Below are 21,747 nucleotides of genomic sequence, written 5' to 3'. Positions count from 1 at the left end.
TGGAAGACAGGAATGAGGACCACTTTTATTCCAAGAGGCGATTTTGAAACCATATCCTGAAATTACACTAGAAAAACACTATGCATGTAATGTTCCTACCATGCTGGTCTGGCCCAGAAAAGCAGTTGCAAAGAAGTCCTGCACTCCTTTATCCCGCCACAAGTGGAAAATAGCGTGCAGGGTAAGGAACTTTCTCGACATACACAGCGTCTTATAGCATTGAAAAGAAGAAATGCTCCTATATTACAAGCATCCTGAAAATGTCCACGGCATGGGCTCGTCCGGGATTTGAACCCGGGACCTCTCGCACCCGAAGCGAGAATCATACCCCTAGACCAACGAGCCTGAGTGGCCAGGAGACATTTTGAACAATTTCTGAAGCGTCTTTCAGAAAAAAAGCAGGGCTATTTGGCTAGTCTCCCTCTAAGTGAGCCTCACAACGTCATGTTTTCTCTCAAGTTGTTGTTTTTTCACTCTAGCAAGAAAGGGGGCAGCCAATCTCCTATCAGCCAGTGAGCAGAAAAAAGGCACAGATGAGAACAGCAAGCACTTTCTGGCAATTGTTCTCCTCTGCAAGTCCTGGACCCTTGCCCCATAGACTTCCACACCAGAAGCAATGAAGGGCCCACCATTTCCTGCGCCTGAGAAAGAGGGGTTTGATATTTGGATTCAAACGCGCTCGCTCAGCGCTCGATCAGGCTCGATCAGGCGAGATTTATATGAGTGGCTCACAGGCCTGAAACACTCACCTGGGAGACCCAGAGTGGCTGACTTCTCAGTATAGCCATTGTTGGGCGAGTCACCTCCTTTCCTCCTGCCTCAATCTAGAATTGGCTGCAAATCATAAGAGAGAGTGCAATGCCCGTGTGCAGTGCCTACTCCCAGCTACCTCTCTGTCTTCCTTATGTAAATTAGAATTTGCAAGGGGGGACCAATGGCATTCTGCTCCTCCCACATAACCAGGAAGCCCTGTTGAACATGTCTGCCTGTGTTTTTGCAGGGACAGTGCCTTCTCTGCCCAAAAGGTGGCAGGAGAGCCTCACAACAAATGATGGGATCAACTGCTTAGTTAGAAACCCAGCATGGCAGTTACTGTGATGGAGTGCAAATTTAATGGAAGGTGTGCCTGAGGTGTCATTTCCAGAAATCCATGGAATTGTGATTGAGGGCCCAGCCTGATTGTTGGTGGATTTCTCTTCACATGCTACAGGTTCCTGCAAAGATTGTGGTGTTTACCGGGAACGCACTGCAAAAAACAGGAAGATTTACGGGTGTAAAAGGGACCTGTCAGAAGTGGGATTTGAACCCACGCCTCCATGAGGAGACCAGAAGGCTCAGCTACACTGAAGATCAAGCTCTCTTGAGTCTGGCGCCTTAGACCACTCGGCCATCCTGACGGCTCATGAGGGGGGCTTAGGTCTAACTCTTCTATCTGCACCTGCCAATGTTTCCACTTACAACCTTCAGAGCAATGTCACAGGTGTAAAGGCCCCAACAATACAACATAGCTTAAACAAAATAAAAATAGGCACAAGAACGACCCCCAGATGACGGATGCAGATAACTTTGTTTCGTCTTGCAAAGGTAAAGAAAGTTTCCCACGGCTCACTGTGTTCAAAGACCACCTCTTCTTAAACTTGCATTCAGATAATAAGGTTTTAGAGTGTGCACATAAAAGCAGCCAACGCTCAGTGTTTCTGCCCGGTCTCGAACCGGGGACCTTTCGCGTGTTAGGCGAACGTGATGACCACTACACTACAGAAACGACCTTGCTGCTTGCTACTGTTAAAGCAAAGTTCCTCTCAAGGCTTCACCCTACTTCTATTCTGCTGTATCAGCAGCGGCTCAGAATGTGCAGAACAAGTGTGAAAACCTCAGAGATATCATCCAACATGCTTGCAATTAGACGTATTCAAAATTTACTTGTGCAGGCATCGACAGACAAATATCTGATGCCTAAATGTCTGTGAGTACAGCTTGGGAAAGCATCACCTGGGACACACTGAGACTAAGCAGGTAGGCAGAAAAAGCACGGTGATCCATTTTTCTTCTGAGGTTAGGAATATGTTGCGCAACAATGCACCGAGTATTACTAGAAATAGTCAGGCATAGTGCATTTTTAGTACGATTTGTATGTTTAGCTCTAAAAAGGGCTCGTCCGGGATTTGAACCCGGGACCTCTCGCACCCTAAGCGAGAATCATACCCCTAGACCAACGAGCCACGCAAGAGTCACCTCTGACATGGCTCCAGGGGTTAGTGGCAGCTAGTCGGTGAATGCTTCACCCAAAGCAAGCAACTGCACATGTTGCTCTCTTCTGCAATATGATTGCTGTCTTTTCCATGGCCGTCATCAAACAAGAAATTAAAAAGCCTCTGTCCTTCAGACAGTTTGTTTTCTCTAAGTGTCTGCTTGCGGTGAGGACAAGAAAAGCATTTCTGCTCTCATTCCTTGCTTTCATGAAGTAGGCCCACCCTTCAGAGCAAAGGGCGAGCAAGCGAATGGCGCAAGCTATCGTCACTTCTCTTTTCGAGCTGTCACTGAGATCCCTGGAGCACACTACGTCAGGTTGGTGAGGGATAGACAGCCTCTATTATCTCAGCTTTCCTATAAAGTCAGCCAGTAAAGGCAAACACTGTTAAAAACAGCAAACCGCTGTTTCTGCCCGGTCTCGAACCAGGGACCTTTCGCGTGTAAGGCGAACGTGATAAACACTACACTACAGAAACAGACACTAACTCAGGAATCTTGTTGGCATGTATTGGGCTGGAATGCACAGACTAAGGGCCAATGTCCTTGAAGCTCAAAGTTGGGCTCTCCTTACCCGGTCTCTATTTCTTTGGAAGACAGGAATGAGGACCACTTTTATTCCAAGAGGCGATTTTGAAACCATATCCTGAAATTACACTAGAAAAACACTATGCATGTAATGTTCCTACCATGCTGGTCTGGCCCAGAAAAGCAGTTGCAAAGAAGTCCTGCACTCCTTTATCCCGCCACAAGTGGAAAATAGCGTGCAGGGTAAGGAACTTTCTCGACATACACAGCGTCTTATAGCATTGAAAAGAAGAAATGCTCCTATATTACAAGCATCCTGAAAATGTCCACAGCATGGGCTCGACCGGGATTTGAACCCGGGACCTCTCGCACCCAAAGCGAGAATCATACCCCTAGACCAACGAGCCTGAGTGGCCAGGAGACATTTTGAACAATTTCTGAAGCGTCTTTCAGAAAAAAAGCAGGGCTATTTGGCTAGTCTCCCTCTAAGTGAGCCTCACAACGTCATGTTTTCTCTCAAGTTGTTGTTTTTTCACTCTAGCAAGAAAGGGGGCAGCCAATCTCCTATCAGCCAGTGAGCAGAAAAAAGGCACAGATGAGAACAGCAAGCACTTTCTGGCAATTGTTCTCCTCTGCAAGTCCTGGACCCTTGCCCCATAGACTTCCACACCAGAAGCAATGAAGGGCCCACCATTTCCTGCGCCTGAGAAAGAGGGGTTTGATATTTGGATTCAAACGCGCTCGCTCAGCGCTCGATCAGGCGAGATTTATATGAGTGGCTCACAGGCCTGAAACACTCACCTGGGAGACCCAGAGTGGCTGACTTCTCAGTATAGCCATTGTTGGGCGAGTCACCTCCTTTCCTCCTGCCTCAATCTAGAATTGGCTGCAAATCATAAGAGAGAGTGCAATGCCCGTGTGCAGTGCCTACTCCCAGCTACCTCTCTGTCTTCCTTATGTAAATTAGAATTTGCAAGGGGGGACCAATGGCATTCTGCTCCTCCCACATAACCAGGAAGCCCTGTTGAACATGTCTGCCTGTGTTTTTGCAGGGACAGTGCCTTCTCTGCCCAAAAGGTGGCAGGAGAGCCTCACAACAAATGATGGGATCAACTGCTTAGTTAGAAACCCAGCATGGCAGTTACTGTGATGGAGTGCAAATTTAATGGAAGGTGTGCCTGAGGTGTCATTTCCAGAAATCCATGGAATTGTGATTGAGGGCCCAGCCTGATTGTTGGTGGATTTCTCTTCACATGCTACAGGTTCCTGCAAAGATTGTGGTGTTTGCCGGGAACGCACTGCAAAAAACAGGAAGATTTACGGGTGTAAAAGGGACCTGTCAGAAGTGGGATTTGAACCCACGCCTCCATGAGGAGACCAGAAGGCTCAGCTACACTGAAGATCAAGCTCTCTTGAGTCTGGCGCCTTAGACCACTCGGCCATCCTGACGGTTCATGAGGGGGGCTTAGGTCTAACTCTTCTATCTGCACCTGCCAATGTTTCCACTTACAACCTTCACAGCAATGTCACAGGTGTAAAGGCCCCAACAATACAACATAGCTTAAACAAAATAAAAATAGGCACAAGAACGACCCCCAGATGATGGATGCAGATAACTTTGTTTCGTCTTGCAAAGGTAAAGAAAGTTTCCCACGGCTCACTGTGTTCAAAGACCACCTCTTCTTAAACTTGCATTCAGATAATAAGGTTTTAGAGTGTGCACATAAAAGCAGCCAACGCTCAGTGTTTCTGCCCGGTCTCGAACCGGGGACCTTTCGCGTGTTAGGCGAACGTGATGACCACTACACTACAGAAACGACTTTGCTGCTTGCTACTGTTAAAGCAAAGTTCCTCTCAAGGCTTCACCCTACTTCTATTCTGCTGTATCAGCAGCGGCTCAGAATGTGCAGAACAAGTGTGAAAACCTCAAAGATATCATCCAACATGCTTGCAATTAGACGTATTCAAAATTTACTTGTGCAGGCATCGACAGACAAATATCTGATGCCTAAATGTCTGCGAGTACAGCTTGGGAAAGCATCACCTGGGACACACTGAGACTAAGCAGGTAGGCAGAAAAAGCACGGTGATCCATTTTTCTTCTGAGGTTAGGAATATGTTGCGCAACAATGCACCGAGTATTACTAGAAATAGTCAGGCATAGTGCATTTTTAGTACGATTTGTATGTTTAGCTCTAAAAAGGGCTCGTCCGGGATTTGAACCCGGGACCTCTCGCACCCTAAGCGAGAATCATACCCCTAGACCAACGAGCCACGCAAGAGTCACCTCTGACATGGCTCCAGGGGTTAGTGGCAGCTAGTCGGTGAATGCTTCACCCAAAGCAAGCAACTGCACATGTTGCTCTCTTCTGCAATATGATTGCTGTCTTTTCCATGGCCGTCATCAAACAAGAAATTAAAAAGCCTCTGTCCTTCAGACAGTTTGTTTTCTCTAAGTGTCTGCTTGCGGTGAGGACAAGAAAAGCATTTCTGCTCTCATTCCTTGCTTTCATGAAGTAGGCCCACCCTTCAGAGCAAAGGGCGAGCAAGCGAATGGCGCAAGCTATCGTCACTTCTCTTTTCGAGCTGTCACTGAGATCCCTGGAGCACACTACGTCAGGTTGGTGAGGGATAGACAGCCTCTATTATCTCAGCTTTCCTATAAAGTCAGCCAGTAAAGGCAAACACTGTTAAAAACAGCAAACCGCTGTTTCTGCCCGGTCTCGAACCAGGGACCTTTCGCGTGTAAGGCGAACGTGATAAACACTACACTACAGAAACAGACACTAACTCAGGAATCTTGTTGGCATGTATTGGGCTGGAATGCACAGACTAAGGGCCAATGTCCTTGAAGCTCAAAGTTGGGCTCTCCTTACCCGGTCTCTATTTCTTTGGAAGACAGGAATGAGGACCACTTTTATTCCAAGAGGCGATTTTGAAACCATATCCTGAAATTACACTAGAAAAACACTATGCATGTAATGTTCCTACCATGCTGGTCTGGCCCAGAAAAGCAGTTGCAAAGAAGTCCTGCACTCCTTTATCCCGCCACAAGTGGAAAATAGCGTGCAGGGTAAGGAACTTTCTCGACATACACAGCGTCTTATAGCATTGAAAAGAAGAAATGCTCCTATATTACAAGCATCCTGAAAATGTCCACAGCATGGGCTCGACCGGGATTTGAACCCGGGACCTCTCGCACCCAAAGCGAGAATCATACCCCTAGACCAACGAGCCTGAGTGGCCAGGAGACATTTTGAACAATTTCTGAAGCGTCTTTCAGAAAAAAAGCAGGGCTATTTGGCTAGTCTCCCTCTAAGTGAGCCTCACAACGTCATGTTTTCTCTCAAGTTGTTGTTTTTTCACTCTAGCAAGAAAGGGGGCAGCCAATCTCCTATCAGCCAGTGAGCAGAAAAAAGGCACAGATGAGAACAGCAAGCACTTTCTGGCAATTGTTCTCCTCTGCAAGTCCTGGACCCTTGCCCCATAGACTTCCACACCAGAAGCAATGAAGGGCCCACCATTTCCTGCGCCTGAGAAAGAGGGGTTTGATATTTGGATTCAAACGCGCTCGCTCAGCGCTCGATCAGGCTCGATCAGGCGAGATTTATATGAGTGGCTCACAGGCCTGAAACACTCACCTGGGAGACCCAGAGTGGCTGACTTCTCAGTATAGCCATTGTTGGGCGAGTCACCTCCTTTCCTCCTGCCTCAATCTAGAATTGGCTGCAAATCATAAGAGAGAGTGCAATGCCCGTGTGCAGTGCCTACTCCCAGCTACCTCTCTGTCTTCCTTATGTAAATTAGAATTTGCAAGGGGGGACCAATGGCATTCTGCTCCTCCCACATAACCAGGAAGCCCTGTTGAACATGTCTGCCTGTGTTTTTGCAGGGACAGTGCCTTCTCTGCCCAAAAGGTGGCAGGAGAGCCTCACAACAAATGATGGGATCAACTGCTTAGTTAGAAACCCAGCATGGCAGTTACTGTGATGGAGTGCAAATTTAATGGAAGGTGTGCCTGAGGTGTCATTTCCAGAAATCCATGGAATTGTGATTGAGGGCCCAGCCTGATTGTTGGTGGATTTCTCTTCACATGCTACAGGTTCCTGCAAAGATTGTGGTGTTTGCCGGGAACGCACTGCAAAAAACAGGAAGATTTACGGGTGTAAAAGGGACCTGTCAGAAGTGGGATTTGAACCCACGCCTCCATGAGGAGACCAGAAGGCCCAGCTACACTGAAGATCAAGCTCTCTTGAGTCTGGCGCCTTAGACCACTCGGCCATCCTGACGGCTCATGAGGGGGGCTTAGGTCTAACTCTTCTATCTGCACCTGCCAATGTTTCCACTTACAACCTTCAGAGCAATGTCACAGGTGTAAAGGCCCCAACAATACAACATAGCTTAAACAAAATAAAAATAGGCACAAGAACGACCCCCAGATGACGGATGCAGATAACTTTGTTTCGTCTTGCAAAGGTAAAGAAAGTTTCCCACGGCTCACTGTGTTCAAAGACCACCTCTTCTTAAACTTGCATTCAGATAATAAGGTTTTAGAGTGTGCACATAAAAGCAGCCAACGCTCAGTGTTTCTGCCCGGTCTCGAACCGGGGACCTTTCGCGTGTTAGGCGAACGTGATGACCACTACACTACAGAAACGACCTTGCTGCTTGCTACTGTTAAAGCAAAGTTCCTCTCAAGGCTTCACCCTACTTCTATTCTGCTGTATCAGCAGCGGCTCAGAATGTGCAGAACAAGTGTGAAAACCTCAGAGATATCATCCAACATGCTTGCAATTAGACGTATTCAAAATTTACTTGTGCAGGCATCGACAGACAAATATCTGATGCCTAAATGTCTGTGAGTACAGCTTGGGAAAGCATCACCTGGGACACACTGAGACTAAGCAGGTAGGCAGAAAAAGCACGGTGATCCATTTTTCTTCTGAGGTTAGGAATATGTTGCGCAACAATGCACCGAGTATTACTAGAAATAGTCAGGCATAGTGCATTTTTAGTACGATTTGTATGTTTAGCTCTAAAAAGGGCTCGTCCGGGATTTGAACCCGGGACCTCTCGCACCCTAAGCGAGAATCATACCCCTAGACCAACGAGCCACGCAAGAGTCACCTCTGACATGGCTCCAGGGGTTAGTGGCAGCTAGTCGGTGAATGCTTCACCCAAAGCAAGCAACTGCACATGTTGCTCTCTTCTGCAATATGATTGCTGTCTTTTCCATGGCCGTCATCAAACAAGAAATTAAAAAGCCTCTGTCCTTCAGACAGTTTGTTTTCTCTAAGTGTCTGCTTGCGGTGAGGACAAGAAAAGCATTTCTGCTCTCATTCCTTGCTTTCATGAAGTAGGCCCACCCTTCAGAGCAAAGGGCGAGCAAGCGAATGGCGCAAGCTATCGTCACTTCTCTTTTCGAGCTGTCACTGAGATCCCTGGAGCACACTACGTCAGGTTGGTGAGGGATAGACAGCCTCTATTATCTCAGCTTTCCTATAAAGTCAGCCAGTAAAGGCAAACACTGTTAAAAACAGCAAACCGCTGTTTCTGCCCGGTCTCGAACCAGGGACCTTTCGCGTGTAAGGCGAACGTGATAAACACTACACTACAGAAACAGACACTAACTCAGGAATCTTGTTGGCATGTATTGGGCTGGAATGCACAGACTAAGGGCCAATGTCCTTGAAGCTCAAAGTTGGGCTCTCCTTACCCGGTCTCTATTTCTTTGGAAGACAGGAATGAGGACCACTTTTATTCCAAGAGGCGATTTTGAAACCATATCCTGAAATTACACTAGAAAAACACTATGCATGTAATGTTCCTACCATGCTGGTCTGGCCCAGAAAAGCAGTTGCAAAGAAGTCCTGCACTCCTTTATCCCGCCACAAGTGGAAAATAGCGTGCAGGGTAAGGAACTTTCTCGACATACACAGCGTCTTATAGCATTGAAAAGAAGAAATGCTCCTATATTACAAGCATCCTGAAAATGTCCACAGCATGGGCTCGACCGGGATTTGAACCCGGGACCTCTCGCACCCAAAGCGAGAATCATACCCCTAGACCAACGAGCCTGAGTGGCCAGGAGACATTTTGAACAATTTCTGAAGCGTCTTTCAGAAAAAAAGCAGGGCTATTTGGCTAGTCTCCCTCTAAGTGAGCCTCACAACGTCATGTTTTCTCTCAAGTTGTTGTTTTTTCACTCTAGCAAGAAAGGGGGCAGCCAATCTCCTATCAGCCAGTGAGCAGAAAAAAGGCACAGATGAGAACAGCAAGCACTTTCTGGCAATTGTTCTCCTCTGCAAGTCCTGGACCCTTGCCCCATAGACTTCCACACCAGAAGCAATGAAGGGCCCACCATTTCCTGCGCCTGAGAAAGAGGGGTTTGATATTTGGATTCAAACGCGCTCGCTCAGCGCTCGATCAGGCTCGATCAGGCGAGATTTATATGAGTGGCTCACAGGCCTGAAACACTCACCTGGGAGACCCAGAGTGGCTGACTTCTCAGTATAGCCATTGTTGGGCGAGTCACCTCCTTTCCTCCTGCCTCAATCTAGAATTGGCTGCAAATCATAAGAGAGAGTGCAATGCCCGTGTGCAGTGCCTACTCCCAGCTACCTCTCTGTCTTCCTTATGTAAATTAGAATTTGCAAGGGGGGACCAATGGCATTCTGCTCCTCCCACATAACCAGGAAGCCCTGTTGAACATGTCTGCCTGTGTTTTTGCAGGGACAGTGCCTTCTCTGCCCAAAAGGTGGCAGGAGAGCCTCACAACAAATGATGGGATCAACTGCTTAGTTAGAAACCCAGCATGGCAGTTACTGTGATGGAGTGCAAATTTAATGGAAGGTGTGCCTGAGGTGTCATTTCCAGAAATCCATGGAATTGTGATTGAGGGCCCAGCCTGATTGTTGGTGGATTTCTCTTCACATGCTACAGGTTCCTGCAAAGATTGTGGTGTTTGCCGGGAACGCACTGCAAAAAACAGGAAGATTTACGGGTGTAAAAGGGACCTGTCAGAAGTGGGATTTGAACCCACGCCTCCATGAGGAGACCAGAAGGCTCAGCTACACTGAAGATCAAGCTCTCTTGAGTCTGGTGCCTTAGACCACTCGGCCATCCTGACGGTTCATGAGGGGGGCTTAGGTCTAACTCTTCTATCTGCACCTGCCAATGTTTCCACTTACAACCTTCACAGCAATGTCACAGGTGTAAAGGCCCCAACAATACAACATAGCTTAAACAAAATAAAAATAGGCACAAGAACGACCCCCAGATGATGGATGCAGATAACTTTGTTTCGTCTTGCAAAGGTAAAGAAAGTTTCCCACGGCTCACTGTGTTCAAAGACCACCTCTTCTTAAACTTGCATTCAGATAATAAGGTTTTAGAGTGTGCACATAAAAGCAGCCAACGCTCAGTGTTTCTGCCCGGTCTCGAACCGGGGACCTTTCGCGTGTTAGGCGAACGTGATGACCACTACACTACAGAAACGACTTTGCTGCTTGCTACTGTTAAAGCAAAGTTCCTCTCAAGGCTTCACCCTACTTCTATTCTGCTGTATCAGCAGCGGCTCAGAATGTGCAGAACAAGTGTGAAAACCTCAAAGATATCATCCAACATGCTTGCAATTAGACGTATTCAAAATTTACTTGTGCAGGCATCGACAGACAAATATCTGATGCCTAAATGTCTGCGAGTACAGCTTGGGAAAGCATCACCTGGGACACACTGAGACTAAGCAGGTAGGCAGAAAAAGCACGGTGATCCATTTTTCTACTGAGGTTAGGAATATGTTAAGCAAAAAATCAACCGAGTATTACTAGAAATAGTCAGGCATAGTGCATTTTTAGTACGATTTGTATGTTTAGCTCTAAAAAGGGCTCGTCCGGGATTTGAACCCGGGACCTCTCGCACCCTAAGCGAGAATCATACCCCTAGACCAACGAGCCACGCAAGAGTCACCTCTGACATGGCTCCAGCGGTTAGTGGCAGCTAGTCGGTGAATGCTTCACCCAAAGCAAGCAACTGCACATGTTGCTCTCTTCTGCAATATGATTGCTGTCTTTTCCATGGCCGTCATCAAACAAGAAATTAAAAAGCCTCTGTCCTTCAGACAGTTTGTTTTCTCTAAGTGTCTGCTTGCGGTGAGGACAAGAAAAGCATTTCTGCTCTCATTCCTTGCTTTCATGAAGTAGGCCCACCCTTCAGAGCAAAGGGCGAGCAAGCGAATGGCGCAAGCTATCGTCACTTCTCTTTTCGAGCTGTCACTGGGATCCCTGTAGCACACTACGTCAGGTTGGTGAGGGATAGACAGCCTCTATTATCTCAGCTTTCCTATAAAGTCAGCCAGTAAAGGCAAACACTGTTAAAAACAGCAAACCGCTGTTTCTGCCCGGTCTCGAACCAGGGACCTTTCGCGTGTAAGGCGAACGTGATAACCACTACACTACAGAAACAGACACTAACTCAGGAATCTTGTTGGCATGTATTGGGCTGGAATGCACAGACTAAGGGCCAATGTCCTTGAAGCTCAAAGTTGGGCTCTCCTTACCCGGTCTCTATTTCTTTGGAAGACAGGAATGAGGACCACTTTTATTCCAAGAGGCGATTTTGAAACCATATCCTGAAATTACACTAGAAAAACACTATGCATGTAATGTTCCTACCATGCTGGTCTGGCCCAGAAAAGCAGTTGCAAAGAAGTCCTGCACTCCTTTATCCCGCCACAAGTGGAAAATAGCGTGCAGGGTAAGGAACTTTCTCGACATACACAGCGTCTTATAGCATTGAAAAGAAGAAATGCTCCTATATTACAAGCATCCTGAAAATGTCCACAGCATGGGCTCGACCGGGATTTGAACCCGGGACCTCTCGCACCCAAAGCGAGAATCATACCCCTAGACCAACAAGCCTGAGTGGCCAGGAGACATTTTGAACAATTTCTGAAGCGTCTTTCAGAAAAAAAGCAGGGCTATTTGGCTAGTCTCCCTCTAAGTGAGCCTCACAACGTCATGTTTTCTCTCAAGTTGTTGTTTTTTCACTCTAGCAAGAAAGGGGGCAGCCAATCTCCTATCAGCCAGTGAGCAGAAAAAAGGCACAGATGAGAACAGCAAGCACTTTCTGGCAATTGTTCTCCTCTGCAAGTCCTGGACCCTTGCCCCATAGACTTCCACACCAGAAGCAATGAAGGGCCCACCATTTCCTGCGCCTGAGAAAGAGGGGTTTGATATTTGGATTCAAACGCGCTCGCTCAGCGCTCGATCAGGCTCGATCAGGCGAGATTTATATGAGTGGCTCACAGGCCTGAAACACTCACCTGGGAGACCCAGAGTGGCTGACTTCTCAGTATAGCCATTGTTGGGCGAGTCACCTCCTTTCCTCCTGCCTCAATCTAGAATTGGCTGCAAATCATAAGAGAGAGTGCAATGCCCGTGTGCAGTGCCTACTCCCAGCTACCTCTCTGTCTTCCTTATGTAAATTAGAATTTGCAAGGGGGGGACCAATGGCATTCTGCTCCTCCCACATAACCAGGAAGCCCTGTTGAACATGTCTGCCTGTGTTTTTGCAGGGACAGTGCCTTCTCTACCCAAAAGGTGGCAGGAGAGCCTCACAACAAATGATGGGATCAACTGCTTAGTTAGAAACCCAGCATGGCAGTTACTGTGATGGAGTGCAAATTTAATGGAAGGTGTGCCTGAGGTGTCATTTCCAGAAATCCATGGAATTGTGATTGAGGGCCCAGCCTGATTGTTGGTGGATTTCTCTTCACATGCTACAGGTTCCTGCAAAGATTGTGGTGTTTGCTGGGAACGCACTGCAAAAAACAGGAAGATTTACGGGTGTAAAAGGGACCTGTCAGAAGTGGGATTTGAACCCACGCCTCCATGAGGAGACCAGAAGGCTCAGCTACACTGAAGATCAAGCTCTCTTGAGTCTGGCGCCTTAGACCACTCGGCCATCCTGACGGCTCATGAGGGGGGGCTTAGGTCTAACTCTTCTATCTGCACCTGCCAATGTTTCCACTTACAACCTTCACAGCAATGTCACAGGTGTAAAGGCCCCAACAATACAACATAGCTTAAACAAAATAAAAATAGGCACAAGAACGACCCCCAGATGATGGATGCAGATAACTTTGTTTCGTCTTGCAAAGGTAAAGAAAGTTTCCCACGGCTCACTGTGTTCAAAGACCACCTCTTCTTAAACTTGCATTCAGATAATAAGGTTTTAGAGTGTGCACATAAAAGCAGCCAACGCTCAGTGTTTCTGCCCGGTCTCGAACCGGGGAACTTTCGCGTGTTAGGCGAACGTGATGACCACTACACTACAGAAACGACCTTGCTGCTTGCTACTGTTAAAGCAAAGTTCCTCTCAAGGCTTCACGCTACTTCTATTCTGCTGTATCAGCAGCGGCTCAGAATGTGCAGAACAAGTGTGAAAACCTCAGAGATATCATCCAACATGCTTGCAATTAGACGTATTCAAAATTTACTTGTGCAGGCATTGACAGACAAATATCTGATGCCTAAATGTCTGCGAGTACAGCTTGGGAAAGCATCACCTGGGACACACTGAGACTAAGCAGGTAGGCAGAAAAAGCACGGTGATCCATTTTTCTACTGAGGTTAGGAATATGTTAAGCAAAAAATCAACCGAGTATTACTAGAAATAGTCAGGCTTAGTGCATTTTTAGTACGATTTGTATGTTTAGCTCTAAAAAGGGCTCGTCCGGGATTTGAACCCGGGACCTCTCGCACCCTAAGCGAGAATCATACCCCTAGACCAACGAGCCACGCAAGAGTCACCTCTGACATGGCTCCAGGGGTTAGTGGCAGCTAGTCGGTGAATGCTTCACCCAAAGCAAGCAACTGCACATGTTGCTCTCTTCTGCAATATGATTGCTGTCTTTTCCATGGCCGTCATCAAACAAGAAATTAAAAAGCCTCTGTCCTTCAGACAGTTTGTTTTCTCTAAGTGTCTGCTTGCGGTGAGGACAAGAAAAGCATTTCTGCTCTCATTCCTTGCTTTCATGAAGTAGGCCCACCCTTCAGAGCAAAGGGCGAGCAAGCGAATGGCGCAAGCTATCGTCACTTCTCTTTTCGAGCTGTCACTGAGATCCCTGGAGCACACTACGTCAGGTTGGTGAGGGATAGACAGCCTCTATTATCTCAGCTTTCCTATAAAGTCAGCCAGTAAAGGCAAACACTGTTAAAAACAGCAAACCGCTGTTTCTGCCCGGTCTCGAACCAGGGACCTTTCGCGTGTAAGGCTAACGTGATAACCACTACACTACAGAAACAGACACTAACTCAGGAATCTTGTTGGCATGTATTGGGCTGGAATGCACAGACTAAGGGCCAATGTCCTTGAAGCTCAAAGTTGGGCTCTCCTTACCCGGTCTCTATTTCTTTGGAAGACAGGAATGAGGACCACTTTTATTCCAAGAGGCGATTTTGAAACCATATCCTGAAATTACACTAGAAAAACACTATGCATGTAATGTTCCTACCATGCTGGTCTGGCCCAGAAAAGCAGTTGCAAAGAAGTCCTGCACTCCTTTATCCCGCCACAAGTGGAAAATAGCGTGCAGGGTAAGGAACTTTCTCGACATACACAGCGTCTTATAGCATTGAAAAGAAGAAATGCTCCTATATTACAAGCATCCTGAAAATGTCCACAGCATGGGCTCGTCCGGGATTTGAACCCGGGACCTCTCGCACCCGAAGCGAGAATCATACCCCTAGACCAACGAGCCTGAGTGGCCAGGAGACATTTTGAACAATTTCTGAAGCGTCTTTCAGAAAAAAAGCAGGGCTATTTGGCTAGTCTCCCTCTAAGTGAGCCTCACAACGTCATGTTTTCTCTCAAGTTGTTGTTTTTTCACTCTAGCAAGAAAGGGGGCAGCCAATCTCCTATCAGCCAGTGAGCAGAAAAAAGGCACAGATGAGAACAGCAAGCACTTTCTGGCAATTGTTCTCCTCTGCAAGTCCTGGACCCTTGCCCCATAGACTTCCACACCAGAAGCAATGAAGGGCCCACCATTTCCTGCGCCTGAGAAAGAGGGGTTTGATATTTGGATTCAAACGCGCTCGCTCAGCGCTCGATCAGGCGAGATTTATATGAGTGGCTCACAGGCCTGAAACACTCACCTGGGAGACCCAGAGTGGCTGACTTCTCAGTATAGCCATTGTTGGGCGAGTCACCTCCTTTCCTCCTGCCTCAATCTAGAATTGGCTGCAAATCATAAGAGAGAGTGCAATGCCCGTGTGCAGTGCCTACTCCCAGCTACCTCTCTGTCTTCCTTATGTAAATTAGAATTTGCAAGGGGGGACCAATGGCATTCTGCTCCTCCCACATAACCAGGAAGCCCTGTTGAACATGTCTGCCTGTGTTTTTGCAGGGACAGTGCCTTCTCTGCCCAAAAGGTGGCAGGAGAGCCTCACAACAAATGATGGGATCAACTGCTTAGTTAGAAACCCAGCATGGCAGTTACTGTGATGGAGTGCAAATTTAATGGAAGGTGTGCCTGAGGTGTCATTTCCAGAAATCCATGGAATTGTGATTGAGGGCCCAGCCTGATTGTTGGTGGATTTCTCTTCACATGCTACAGGTTCCTGCAAAGATTGTGGTGTTTGCCGGGAACGCACTGCAAAAAACAGGAAGATTTACGGGTGTAAAAGGGACCTGTCAGAAGTGGGATTTGAACCCACGCCTCCATGAGGAGACCAGAAGGCTCAGCTACACTGAAGATCAAGCTCTCTTGAGTCTGGCGCCTTAGACCACTCGGCCATCCTGACGGTTCATGAGGGGGGCTTAGGTCTAACTCTTCTATCTGCACCTGCCAATGTTTCCACTTACAACCTTCACAGCAATGTCACAGGTGTAAAGGCCCCAACAATACAACATAGCTTAAACAAAATAAAAATAGGCACAAGAACGACCCCCAGATGATGGATGCAGATAACTTTGTTTCGTCTTGCAAAGGTAAAGAAAGTTTCCCACGGCTCACTGTGTTCAAAGACCACCTCTTCTTAAACTTGCATTCAGATAATAAGGTTTTAGAGTGTGCACATAAAAGCAGCCAACGCTCAGTGTTTCTGCCCGGTCTCGAACCGGGGACCTTTCGCGTGTTAGGCGAACGTGATGACCACTACACTACAGAAACGACTTTGCTGCTTGCTACTGTTAAAGCAAAGTTCCTCTCAAGGCTTCACCCTACTTCTATTCTGCTGTATCAGCAGCGGCTCAGAATGTGCAGAACAAGTGTGAAAACCTCAAAGATATCATCCAACATGCTTGCAATTAGACGTATTCAAAATTTACTTGTGCAGGCATCGACAGACAAATATCTGATGCCTAAATGTCTGCGAGTACAGCTTGGGAAAGCATCACCTGGGACACACTGAGACTAAGCAGGTAGGCAGAAAAAGCACGGTGATCCATTTTTCTACTGAGGTTAGGAATATGTTAAGCAAAAAATCAACCGAGTATTACTAGAAATAGTCAGGCATAGTGCATTTTTAGTACGATTTGTATGTTTAGCTCTAAAAAGGGCTCGTCCGGGATTTGAACCCGGGACCTCTCGCACCCTAAGCGAGAATCATACCCCTAGACCAACGAGCCACGCAAGAGTCACCTCTGACATGGCTCCAGCGGTTAGTGGCAGCTAGTCGGTGAATGCTTCACCCAAAGCAAGCAACTGCACATGTTGCTCTCTTCTGCAATATGATTGCTGTCTTTTCCATGGCCGTCATCAAACAAGAAATTAAAAAGCCTCTGTCCTTCAGACAGTTTGTTTTCTCTAAGTGTCTGCTTGCGGTGAGGACAAGAAAAGCATTTCTGCTCTCATTCCTTGCTTTCATGAAGTAGGCCCACCCTTCAGAGCAAAGGGCGAGCAAGCGAATGGCGCAAGCTATCGTCACTTCTCTTTTCGAGCTGTCACTGGGATCCCTGTAGCACACTACGTCAGGTTGGTGAGGGATAGACAGCCTCTATTATCTCAGCTTTCCTATAAAGTCAGCCAGTAAAGGCAAACACTGTTAAAAACAGCAAACCGCTGTTTCTGCCCGGTCTCGAACCAGGGACCTTTCGCGTGTAAGGCGAACGTGATAACCACTACACTACAGAAACAGACACTAACTCAGGAATCTTGTTGGCATGTATTGGGCTGGAATGCACAGACTAAGGGCCAATGTCCTTGAAGCTCAAAGTTGGGCTCTCCTTACCCGGTCTCTATTTCTTTGGAAGACAGGAATGAGGACCACTTTTATTCCAAGAGGCGATTTTGAAACCATATCCTGAAATTACACTAGAAAAACACTATGCATGTAATGTTCCTACCATGCTGGTCTGGCCCAGAAAAGCAGTTGCAAAGAAGTCCTGCACTCCTTTATCCCGCCACAAGTGGAAAATAGCGTGCAGGGTAAGGAACTTTCTCGACATACACAGCGTCTTATAGCATTGAAAAGAAGAAATGCTCCTATATTACAAGCATCCTGAAAATGTCCACAGCATGGGCTCGACCGGGATTTGAACCCGGGACCTCTCGCACCCAAAGCGAGAATCATACCCCTAGACCAACGAGCCTGAGTGGCCAGGAGACATTTTGAACAATTTCTGAAGCGTCTTTCAGAAAAAAAGCAGGGCTATTTGGCTAGTCTCCCTCTAAGTGAGCCTCACAACGTCATGTTTTCTCTCAAGTTGTTGTTTTTTCACTCTAGCAAGAAAGGGGGCAGCCAATCTCCTATCAGCCAGTGAGCAGAAAAAAGGCACAGATGAGAACAGCAAGCACTTTCTGGCAATTGTTCTCCTCTGCAAGTCCTGGACCCTTGCCCCATAGACTTCCACACCAGAAGCAATGAAGGGCCCACCATTTCCTGCGCCTGAGAAAGAGGGGTTTGATATTTGGATTCAAACGCGCTCGCTCAGCGCTCGATCAGGCTCGATCAGGCGAGATTTATATGAGTGGCTCACAGGCCTGAAACACTCACCTGGGAGACCCAGAGTGGCTGACTTCTCAGTATAGCCATTGTTGGGCGAGTCACCTCCTTTCCTCCTGCCTCAATCTAGAATTGGCTGCAAATCATAAGAGAGAGTGCAATGCCCGTGTGCAGTGCCTACTCCCAGCTACCTCTCTGTCTTCCTTATGTAAATTAGAATTTGCAAGGGGGGGACCAATGGCATTCTGCTCCTCCCACATAACCAGGAAGCCCTGTTGAACATGTCTGCCTGTGTTTTTGCAGGGACAGTGCCTTCTCTACCCAAAAGGTGGCAGGAGAGCCTCACAACAAATGATGGGATCAACTGCTTAGTTAGAAACCCAGCATGGCAGTTACTGTGATGGAGTGCAAATTTAATGGAAGGTGTGCCTGAGGTGTCATTTCCAGAAATCCATGGAATTGTGATTGAGGGCCCAGCCTGATTGTTGGTGGATTTCTCTTCACATGCTACAGGTTCCTGCAAAGATTGTGGTGTTTGCTGGGAACGCACTGCAAAAAACAGGAAGATTTACGGGTGTAAAAGGGACCTGTCAGAAGTGGGATTTGAACCCACGCCTCCATGAGGAGACCAGAAGGCTCAGCTACACTGAAGATCAAGCTCTCTTGAGTCTGGCGCCTTAGACCACTCGGCCATCCTGACGGCTCATGAGGGGGGGCTTAGGTCTAACTCTTCTATCTGCACCTGCCAATGTTTCCACTTACAACCTTCACAGCAATGTCACAGGTGTAAAGGCCCCAACAATACAACATAGCTTAAACAAAATAAAAATAGGCACAAGAACGACCCCCAGATGATGGATGCAGATAACTTTGTTTCGTCTTGCAAAGGTAAAGAAAGTTTCCCACGGCTCACTGTGTTCAAAGACCACCTCTTCTTAAACTTGCATTCAGATAATAAGGTTTTAGAGTGTGCACATAAAAGCAGCCAACGCTCAGTGTTTCTGCCCGGTCTCGAACCGGGGAACTTTCGCGTGTTAGGCGAACGTGATGACCACTACACTACAGAAACGACCTTGCTGCTTGCTACTGTTAAAGCAAAGTTCCTCTCAAGGCTTCACGCTACTTCTATTCTGCTGTATCAGCAGCGGCTCAGAATGTGCAGAACAAGTGTGAAAACCTCAGAGATATCATCCAACATGCTTGCAATTAGACGTATTCAAAATTTACTTGTGCAGGCATTGACAGACAAATATCTGATGCCTAAATGTCTGCGAGTACAGCTTGGGAAAGCATCACCTGGGACACACTGAGACTAAGCAGGTAGGCAGAAAAAGCACGGTGATCCATTTTTCTACTGAGGTTAGGAATATGTTAAGCAAAAAATCAACCGAGTATTACTAGAAATAGTCAGGCTTAGTGCATTTTTAGTACGATTTGTATGTTTAGCTCTAAAAAGGGCTCGTCCGGGATTTGAACCCGGGACCTCTCGCACCCTAAGCGAGAATCATACCCCTAGACCAACGAGCCACGCAAGAGTCACCTCTGACATGGCTCCAGGGGTTAGTGGCAGCTAGTCGGTGAATGCTTCACCCAAAGCAAGCAACTGCACATGTTGCTCTCTTCTGCAATATGATTGCTGTCTTTTCCATGGCCGTCATCAAACAAGAAATTAAAAAGCCTCTGTCCTTCAGACAGTTTGTTTTCTCTAAGTGTCTGCTTGCGGTGAGGACAAGAAAAGCATTTCTGCTCTCATTCCTTGCTTTCATGAAGTAGGCCCACCCTTCAGAGCAAAGGGCGAGCAAGCGAATGGCGCAAGCTATCGTCACTTCTCTTTTCGAGCTGTCACTGAGATCCCTGGAGCACACTACGTCAGGTTGGTGAGGGATAGACAGCCTCTATTATCTCAGCTTTCCTATAAAGTCAGCCAGTAAAGGCAAACACTGTTAAAAACAGCAAACCGCTGTTTCTGCCCGGTCTCGAACCAGGGACCTTTCGCGTGTAAGGCGAACGTGATAACCACTACACTACAGAAACAGACACTAACTCAGGAATCTTGTTGGCATGTATTGGGCTGGAATGCACAGACTAAGGGCCAATGTCCTTGAAGCTCAAAGTTGGGCTCTCCTTACCCGGTCTCTATTTCTTTGGAAGACAGGAATGAGGACCACTTTTATTCCAAGAGGCGATTTTGAAACCATATCCTGAAATTACACTAGAAAAACACTATGCATGTAATGTTCCTACCATGCTGGTCTGGCCCAGAAAAGCAGTTGCAAAGAAGTCCTGCACTCCTTTATCCCGCCACAAGTGGAAAATAGCGTGCAGGGTAAGGAACTTTCTCGACATACACAGCGTCTTATAGCATTGAAAAGAAGAAATGCTCCTATATTACAAGCATCCTGAAAATGTCCACAGCATGGGCTCGTCCGGGATTTGAACCCGGGACCTCTCGCACCCGAAGCGAGAATCATACCCCTAGACCAACGAGCCTGAGTGGCCAGGAGACATTTTGAACAATTTCTGAAGCGTCTTTCAGAAAAAAAGCAGGGCTATTTGGCTAGTCTCCCTCTAAGTGAGCCTCACAACGTCATGTTTTCTCTCAAGTTGTTGTTTTTTCACTCTAGCAAGAAAGGGGGCAGCCAATCTCCTATCAGCCAGTGAGCAGAAAAAAGGCACAGATGAGAACAGCAAGCACTTTCTGGCAATTGTTCTCCTCTGCAAGTCCTGGACCCTTGCCCCATAGACTTCCACACCAGAAGCAATGAAGGGCCCACCATTTCCTGCGCCTGAGAAAGAGGGGTTTGATATTTGGATTCAAACGCGCTCGCTCAGCGCTCGATCAGGCTCGATCAGGCGAGATTTATATGAGTGGCTCACAGGCCTGAAACACTCACCTGGGAGACCCAGAGTGGCTGACTTCTCAGTATAGCCATTGTTGGGCGAGTCACCTCCTTTCCTCCTGCCTCAATCTAGAATTGGCTGCAAATCATAAGAGAGAGTGCAATGCCCGTGTGCAGTGCCTACTCCCAGCTACCTCTCTGTCTTCCTTATGTAAATTAGAATTTGCAAGGGGGGACCAATGGCATTCTGCTCCTCCCACATAACCAGGAAGCCCTGTTGAACATGTCTGCCTGTGTTTTTGCAGGGACAGTGCCTTCTCTGCCCAAAAGGTGGCAGGAGAGCCTCACAACAAATGATGGGATCAACTGCTTAGTTAGAAACCCAGCATGGCAGTTACTGTGATGGAGTGCAAATTTAATGGAAGGTGTGCCTGAGGTGTCATTTCCAGAAATCCATGGAATTGTGATTGAGGGCCCAGCCTGATTGTTGGTGGATTTCTCTTCACATGCTACAGGTTCCTGCAAAGATTGTGGTGTTTGCCGGGAACGCACTGCAAAAAACAGGAAGATTTACGGGTGTAAAAGGGACCTGTCAGAAGTGGGATTTGAACCCACGCCTCCATGAGGAGACCAGAAGGCTCAGCTACACTGAAGATCAAGCTCTCTTGAGTCTGGCGCCTTAGACCACTCGGCCATCCTGACGGTTCATGAGGGGGGCTTAGGTCTAACTCTTCTATCTGCACCTGCCAATGTTTCCACTTACAACCTTCACAGCAATGTCACAGGTGTAAAGGCCCCAACAATACAACATAGCTTAAACAAAATAAAAATAGGCACAAGAACGACCCCCAGATGATGGATGCAGATAACTTTGTTTCGTCTTGCAAAGGTAAAGAAAGTTTCCCACGGCTCACTGTGTTCAAAGACCACCTCTTCTTAAACTTGCATTCAGATAATAAGGTTTTAGAGTGTGCACATAAAAGCAGCCAACGCTCAGTGTTTCTGCCCGGTCTCGAACCGGGGACCTTTCGCGTGTTAGGCGAACGTGATGACCACTACACTACAGAAACGACTTTGCTGCTTGCTACTGTTAAAGCAAAGTTCCTCTCAAGGCTTCACCCTACTTCTATTCTGCTGTATCAGCAGCGGCTCAGAATGTGCAGAACAAGTGTGAAAACCTCAAA

At 47.3% G+C, this 21,747-nt stretch overlaps 38 non-coding genes across 38 annotated transcripts; all 38 read right to left on the bottom strand.

Annotated features, from left to right (window-relative positions):
* Positions 1 to 273: 273 nt before the first annotated feature.
* Positions 274 to 345, bottom strand: TRNAP-CGG (transfer RNA proline (anticodon CGG)). The gene has a single exon. It is a non-coding gene; the product is annotated as a tRNA-Pro (tRNA).
* A 940-nt stretch (positions 346 to 1,285) lies between these two features.
* On the bottom strand, positions 1,286 to 1,397 carry TRNAL-CAA (transfer RNA leucine (anticodon CAA)). The gene is made up of 2 exons: positions 1,360 to 1,397; positions 1,286 to 1,331 (listed from the first exon to the last, which is right to left on the bottom strand). It is a non-coding gene; the product is annotated as a tRNA-Leu (tRNA).
* Positions 1,398 to 1,692: 295 nt separating this feature from the next.
* TRNAV-AAC (transfer RNA valine (anticodon AAC)) lies at positions 1,693 to 1,765 on the bottom strand. Its single transcript has one exon. It is a non-coding gene; the product is annotated as a tRNA-Val (tRNA).
* A 385-nt stretch (positions 1,766 to 2,150) lies between these two features.
* Positions 2,151 to 2,222, bottom strand: TRNAP-AGG (transfer RNA proline (anticodon AGG)). The gene has a single exon. It is a non-coding gene; the product is annotated as a tRNA-Pro (tRNA).
* Positions 2,223 to 2,656: 434 nt separating this feature from the next.
* On the bottom strand, positions 2,657 to 2,729 carry TRNAV-UAC (transfer RNA valine (anticodon UAC)). The gene has a single exon. It is a non-coding gene; the product is annotated as a tRNA-Val (tRNA).
* Positions 2,730 to 3,113: 384 nt separating this feature from the next.
* Positions 3,114 to 3,185, bottom strand: TRNAP-UGG (transfer RNA proline (anticodon UGG)). Its single transcript has one exon. It is a non-coding gene; the product is annotated as a tRNA-Pro (tRNA).
* A 930-nt stretch (positions 3,186 to 4,115) lies between these two features.
* TRNAL-CAA (transfer RNA leucine (anticodon CAA)) lies at positions 4,116 to 4,227 on the bottom strand. Its single transcript has 2 exons — positions 4,190 to 4,227; positions 4,116 to 4,161 (listed from the first exon to the last, which is right to left on the bottom strand). It is a non-coding gene; the product is annotated as a tRNA-Leu (tRNA).
* Positions 4,228 to 4,522: 295 nt separating this feature from the next.
* TRNAV-AAC (transfer RNA valine (anticodon AAC)) lies at positions 4,523 to 4,595 on the bottom strand. Its single transcript has one exon. It is a non-coding gene; the product is annotated as a tRNA-Val (tRNA).
* Positions 4,596 to 4,980: 385 nt separating this feature from the next.
* On the bottom strand, positions 4,981 to 5,052 carry TRNAP-AGG (transfer RNA proline (anticodon AGG)). Its single transcript has one exon. It is a non-coding gene; the product is annotated as a tRNA-Pro (tRNA).
* A 434-nt stretch (positions 5,053 to 5,486) lies between these two features.
* Positions 5,487 to 5,559, bottom strand: TRNAV-UAC (transfer RNA valine (anticodon UAC)). Its single transcript has one exon. It is a non-coding gene; the product is annotated as a tRNA-Val (tRNA).
* Positions 5,560 to 5,943: 384 nt separating this feature from the next.
* TRNAP-UGG (transfer RNA proline (anticodon UGG)) lies at positions 5,944 to 6,015 on the bottom strand. The gene has a single exon. It is a non-coding gene; the product is annotated as a tRNA-Pro (tRNA).
* Positions 6,016 to 6,955: 940 nt separating this feature from the next.
* On the bottom strand, positions 6,956 to 7,067 carry TRNAL-CAA (transfer RNA leucine (anticodon CAA)). The gene is made up of 2 exons: positions 7,030 to 7,067; positions 6,956 to 7,001 (listed from the first exon to the last, which is right to left on the bottom strand). It is a non-coding gene; the product is annotated as a tRNA-Leu (tRNA).
* Positions 7,068 to 7,362: 295 nt separating this feature from the next.
* TRNAV-AAC (transfer RNA valine (anticodon AAC)) lies at positions 7,363 to 7,435 on the bottom strand. The gene has a single exon. It is a non-coding gene; the product is annotated as a tRNA-Val (tRNA).
* A 385-nt stretch (positions 7,436 to 7,820) lies between these two features.
* TRNAP-AGG (transfer RNA proline (anticodon AGG)) lies at positions 7,821 to 7,892 on the bottom strand. The gene has a single exon. It is a non-coding gene; the product is annotated as a tRNA-Pro (tRNA).
* Positions 7,893 to 8,326: 434 nt separating this feature from the next.
* On the bottom strand, positions 8,327 to 8,399 carry TRNAV-UAC (transfer RNA valine (anticodon UAC)). The gene has a single exon. It is a non-coding gene; the product is annotated as a tRNA-Val (tRNA).
* Positions 8,400 to 8,783: 384 nt separating this feature from the next.
* Positions 8,784 to 8,855, bottom strand: TRNAP-UGG (transfer RNA proline (anticodon UGG)). The gene has a single exon. It is a non-coding gene; the product is annotated as a tRNA-Pro (tRNA).
* A 940-nt stretch (positions 8,856 to 9,795) lies between these two features.
* TRNAL-CAA (transfer RNA leucine (anticodon CAA)) lies at positions 9,796 to 9,907 on the bottom strand. Its single transcript has 2 exons — positions 9,870 to 9,907; positions 9,796 to 9,841 (listed from the first exon to the last, which is right to left on the bottom strand). It is a non-coding gene; the product is annotated as a tRNA-Leu (tRNA).
* A 295-nt stretch (positions 9,908 to 10,202) lies between these two features.
* Positions 10,203 to 10,275, bottom strand: TRNAV-AAC (transfer RNA valine (anticodon AAC)). Its single transcript has one exon. It is a non-coding gene; the product is annotated as a tRNA-Val (tRNA).
* A 386-nt stretch (positions 10,276 to 10,661) lies between these two features.
* Positions 10,662 to 10,733, bottom strand: TRNAP-AGG (transfer RNA proline (anticodon AGG)). Its single transcript has one exon. It is a non-coding gene; the product is annotated as a tRNA-Pro (tRNA).
* A 434-nt stretch (positions 10,734 to 11,167) lies between these two features.
* TRNAV-UAC (transfer RNA valine (anticodon UAC)) lies at positions 11,168 to 11,240 on the bottom strand. Its single transcript has one exon. It is a non-coding gene; the product is annotated as a tRNA-Val (tRNA).
* Positions 11,241 to 11,624: 384 nt separating this feature from the next.
* Positions 11,625 to 11,696, bottom strand: TRNAP-UGG (transfer RNA proline (anticodon UGG)). The gene has a single exon. It is a non-coding gene; the product is annotated as a tRNA-Pro (tRNA).
* A 941-nt stretch (positions 11,697 to 12,637) lies between these two features.
* TRNAL-CAA (transfer RNA leucine (anticodon CAA)) lies at positions 12,638 to 12,749 on the bottom strand. The gene is made up of 2 exons: positions 12,712 to 12,749; positions 12,638 to 12,683 (listed from the first exon to the last, which is right to left on the bottom strand). It is a non-coding gene; the product is annotated as a tRNA-Leu (tRNA).
* Positions 12,750 to 13,045: 296 nt separating this feature from the next.
* TRNAV-AAC (transfer RNA valine (anticodon AAC)) lies at positions 13,046 to 13,118 on the bottom strand. The gene has a single exon. It is a non-coding gene; the product is annotated as a tRNA-Val (tRNA).
* A 386-nt stretch (positions 13,119 to 13,504) lies between these two features.
* TRNAP-AGG (transfer RNA proline (anticodon AGG)) lies at positions 13,505 to 13,576 on the bottom strand. Its single transcript has one exon. It is a non-coding gene; the product is annotated as a tRNA-Pro (tRNA).
* A 434-nt stretch (positions 13,577 to 14,010) lies between these two features.
* On the bottom strand, positions 14,011 to 14,083 carry TRNAV-UAC (transfer RNA valine (anticodon UAC)). Its single transcript has one exon. It is a non-coding gene; the product is annotated as a tRNA-Val (tRNA).
* Positions 14,084 to 14,467: 384 nt separating this feature from the next.
* TRNAP-CGG (transfer RNA proline (anticodon CGG)) lies at positions 14,468 to 14,539 on the bottom strand. Its single transcript has one exon. It is a non-coding gene; the product is annotated as a tRNA-Pro (tRNA).
* Positions 14,540 to 15,469: 930 nt separating this feature from the next.
* TRNAL-CAA (transfer RNA leucine (anticodon CAA)) lies at positions 15,470 to 15,581 on the bottom strand. The gene is made up of 2 exons: positions 15,544 to 15,581; positions 15,470 to 15,515 (listed from the first exon to the last, which is right to left on the bottom strand). It is a non-coding gene; the product is annotated as a tRNA-Leu (tRNA).
* A 295-nt stretch (positions 15,582 to 15,876) lies between these two features.
* Positions 15,877 to 15,949, bottom strand: TRNAV-AAC (transfer RNA valine (anticodon AAC)). Its single transcript has one exon. It is a non-coding gene; the product is annotated as a tRNA-Val (tRNA).
* A 386-nt stretch (positions 15,950 to 16,335) lies between these two features.
* TRNAP-AGG (transfer RNA proline (anticodon AGG)) lies at positions 16,336 to 16,407 on the bottom strand. The gene has a single exon. It is a non-coding gene; the product is annotated as a tRNA-Pro (tRNA).
* Positions 16,408 to 16,841: 434 nt separating this feature from the next.
* On the bottom strand, positions 16,842 to 16,914 carry TRNAV-UAC (transfer RNA valine (anticodon UAC)). The gene has a single exon. It is a non-coding gene; the product is annotated as a tRNA-Val (tRNA).
* Positions 16,915 to 17,298: 384 nt separating this feature from the next.
* On the bottom strand, positions 17,299 to 17,370 carry TRNAP-UGG (transfer RNA proline (anticodon UGG)). The gene has a single exon. It is a non-coding gene; the product is annotated as a tRNA-Pro (tRNA).
* A 941-nt stretch (positions 17,371 to 18,311) lies between these two features.
* TRNAL-CAA (transfer RNA leucine (anticodon CAA)) lies at positions 18,312 to 18,423 on the bottom strand. Its single transcript has 2 exons — positions 18,386 to 18,423; positions 18,312 to 18,357 (listed from the first exon to the last, which is right to left on the bottom strand). It is a non-coding gene; the product is annotated as a tRNA-Leu (tRNA).
* A 296-nt stretch (positions 18,424 to 18,719) lies between these two features.
* TRNAV-AAC (transfer RNA valine (anticodon AAC)) lies at positions 18,720 to 18,792 on the bottom strand. Its single transcript has one exon. It is a non-coding gene; the product is annotated as a tRNA-Val (tRNA).
* A 386-nt stretch (positions 18,793 to 19,178) lies between these two features.
* Positions 19,179 to 19,250, bottom strand: TRNAP-AGG (transfer RNA proline (anticodon AGG)). The gene has a single exon. It is a non-coding gene; the product is annotated as a tRNA-Pro (tRNA).
* A 434-nt stretch (positions 19,251 to 19,684) lies between these two features.
* TRNAV-UAC (transfer RNA valine (anticodon UAC)) lies at positions 19,685 to 19,757 on the bottom strand. Its single transcript has one exon. It is a non-coding gene; the product is annotated as a tRNA-Val (tRNA).
* Positions 19,758 to 20,141: 384 nt separating this feature from the next.
* On the bottom strand, positions 20,142 to 20,213 carry TRNAP-CGG (transfer RNA proline (anticodon CGG)). Its single transcript has one exon. It is a non-coding gene; the product is annotated as a tRNA-Pro (tRNA).
* A 940-nt stretch (positions 20,214 to 21,153) lies between these two features.
* TRNAL-CAA (transfer RNA leucine (anticodon CAA)) lies at positions 21,154 to 21,265 on the bottom strand. Its single transcript has 2 exons — positions 21,228 to 21,265; positions 21,154 to 21,199 (listed from the first exon to the last, which is right to left on the bottom strand). It is a non-coding gene; the product is annotated as a tRNA-Leu (tRNA).
* Positions 21,266 to 21,560: 295 nt separating this feature from the next.
* TRNAV-AAC (transfer RNA valine (anticodon AAC)) lies at positions 21,561 to 21,633 on the bottom strand. Its single transcript has one exon. It is a non-coding gene; the product is annotated as a tRNA-Val (tRNA).
* Between the last annotated feature and the right edge of the window lie 114 nt (positions 21,634 to 21,747).

This window comes from Lissotriton helveticus, chromosome 10 (genome assembly GCF_964261635.1).
Source record: "Lissotriton helveticus chromosome 10, aLisHel1.1, whole genome shotgun sequence".
Lineage (NCBI taxonomy): Eukaryota > Metazoa > Chordata > Amphibia > Caudata > Salamandridae > Lissotriton > Lissotriton helveticus.
This window is presented reverse-complemented; position numbering and strand designations above follow the sequence as displayed.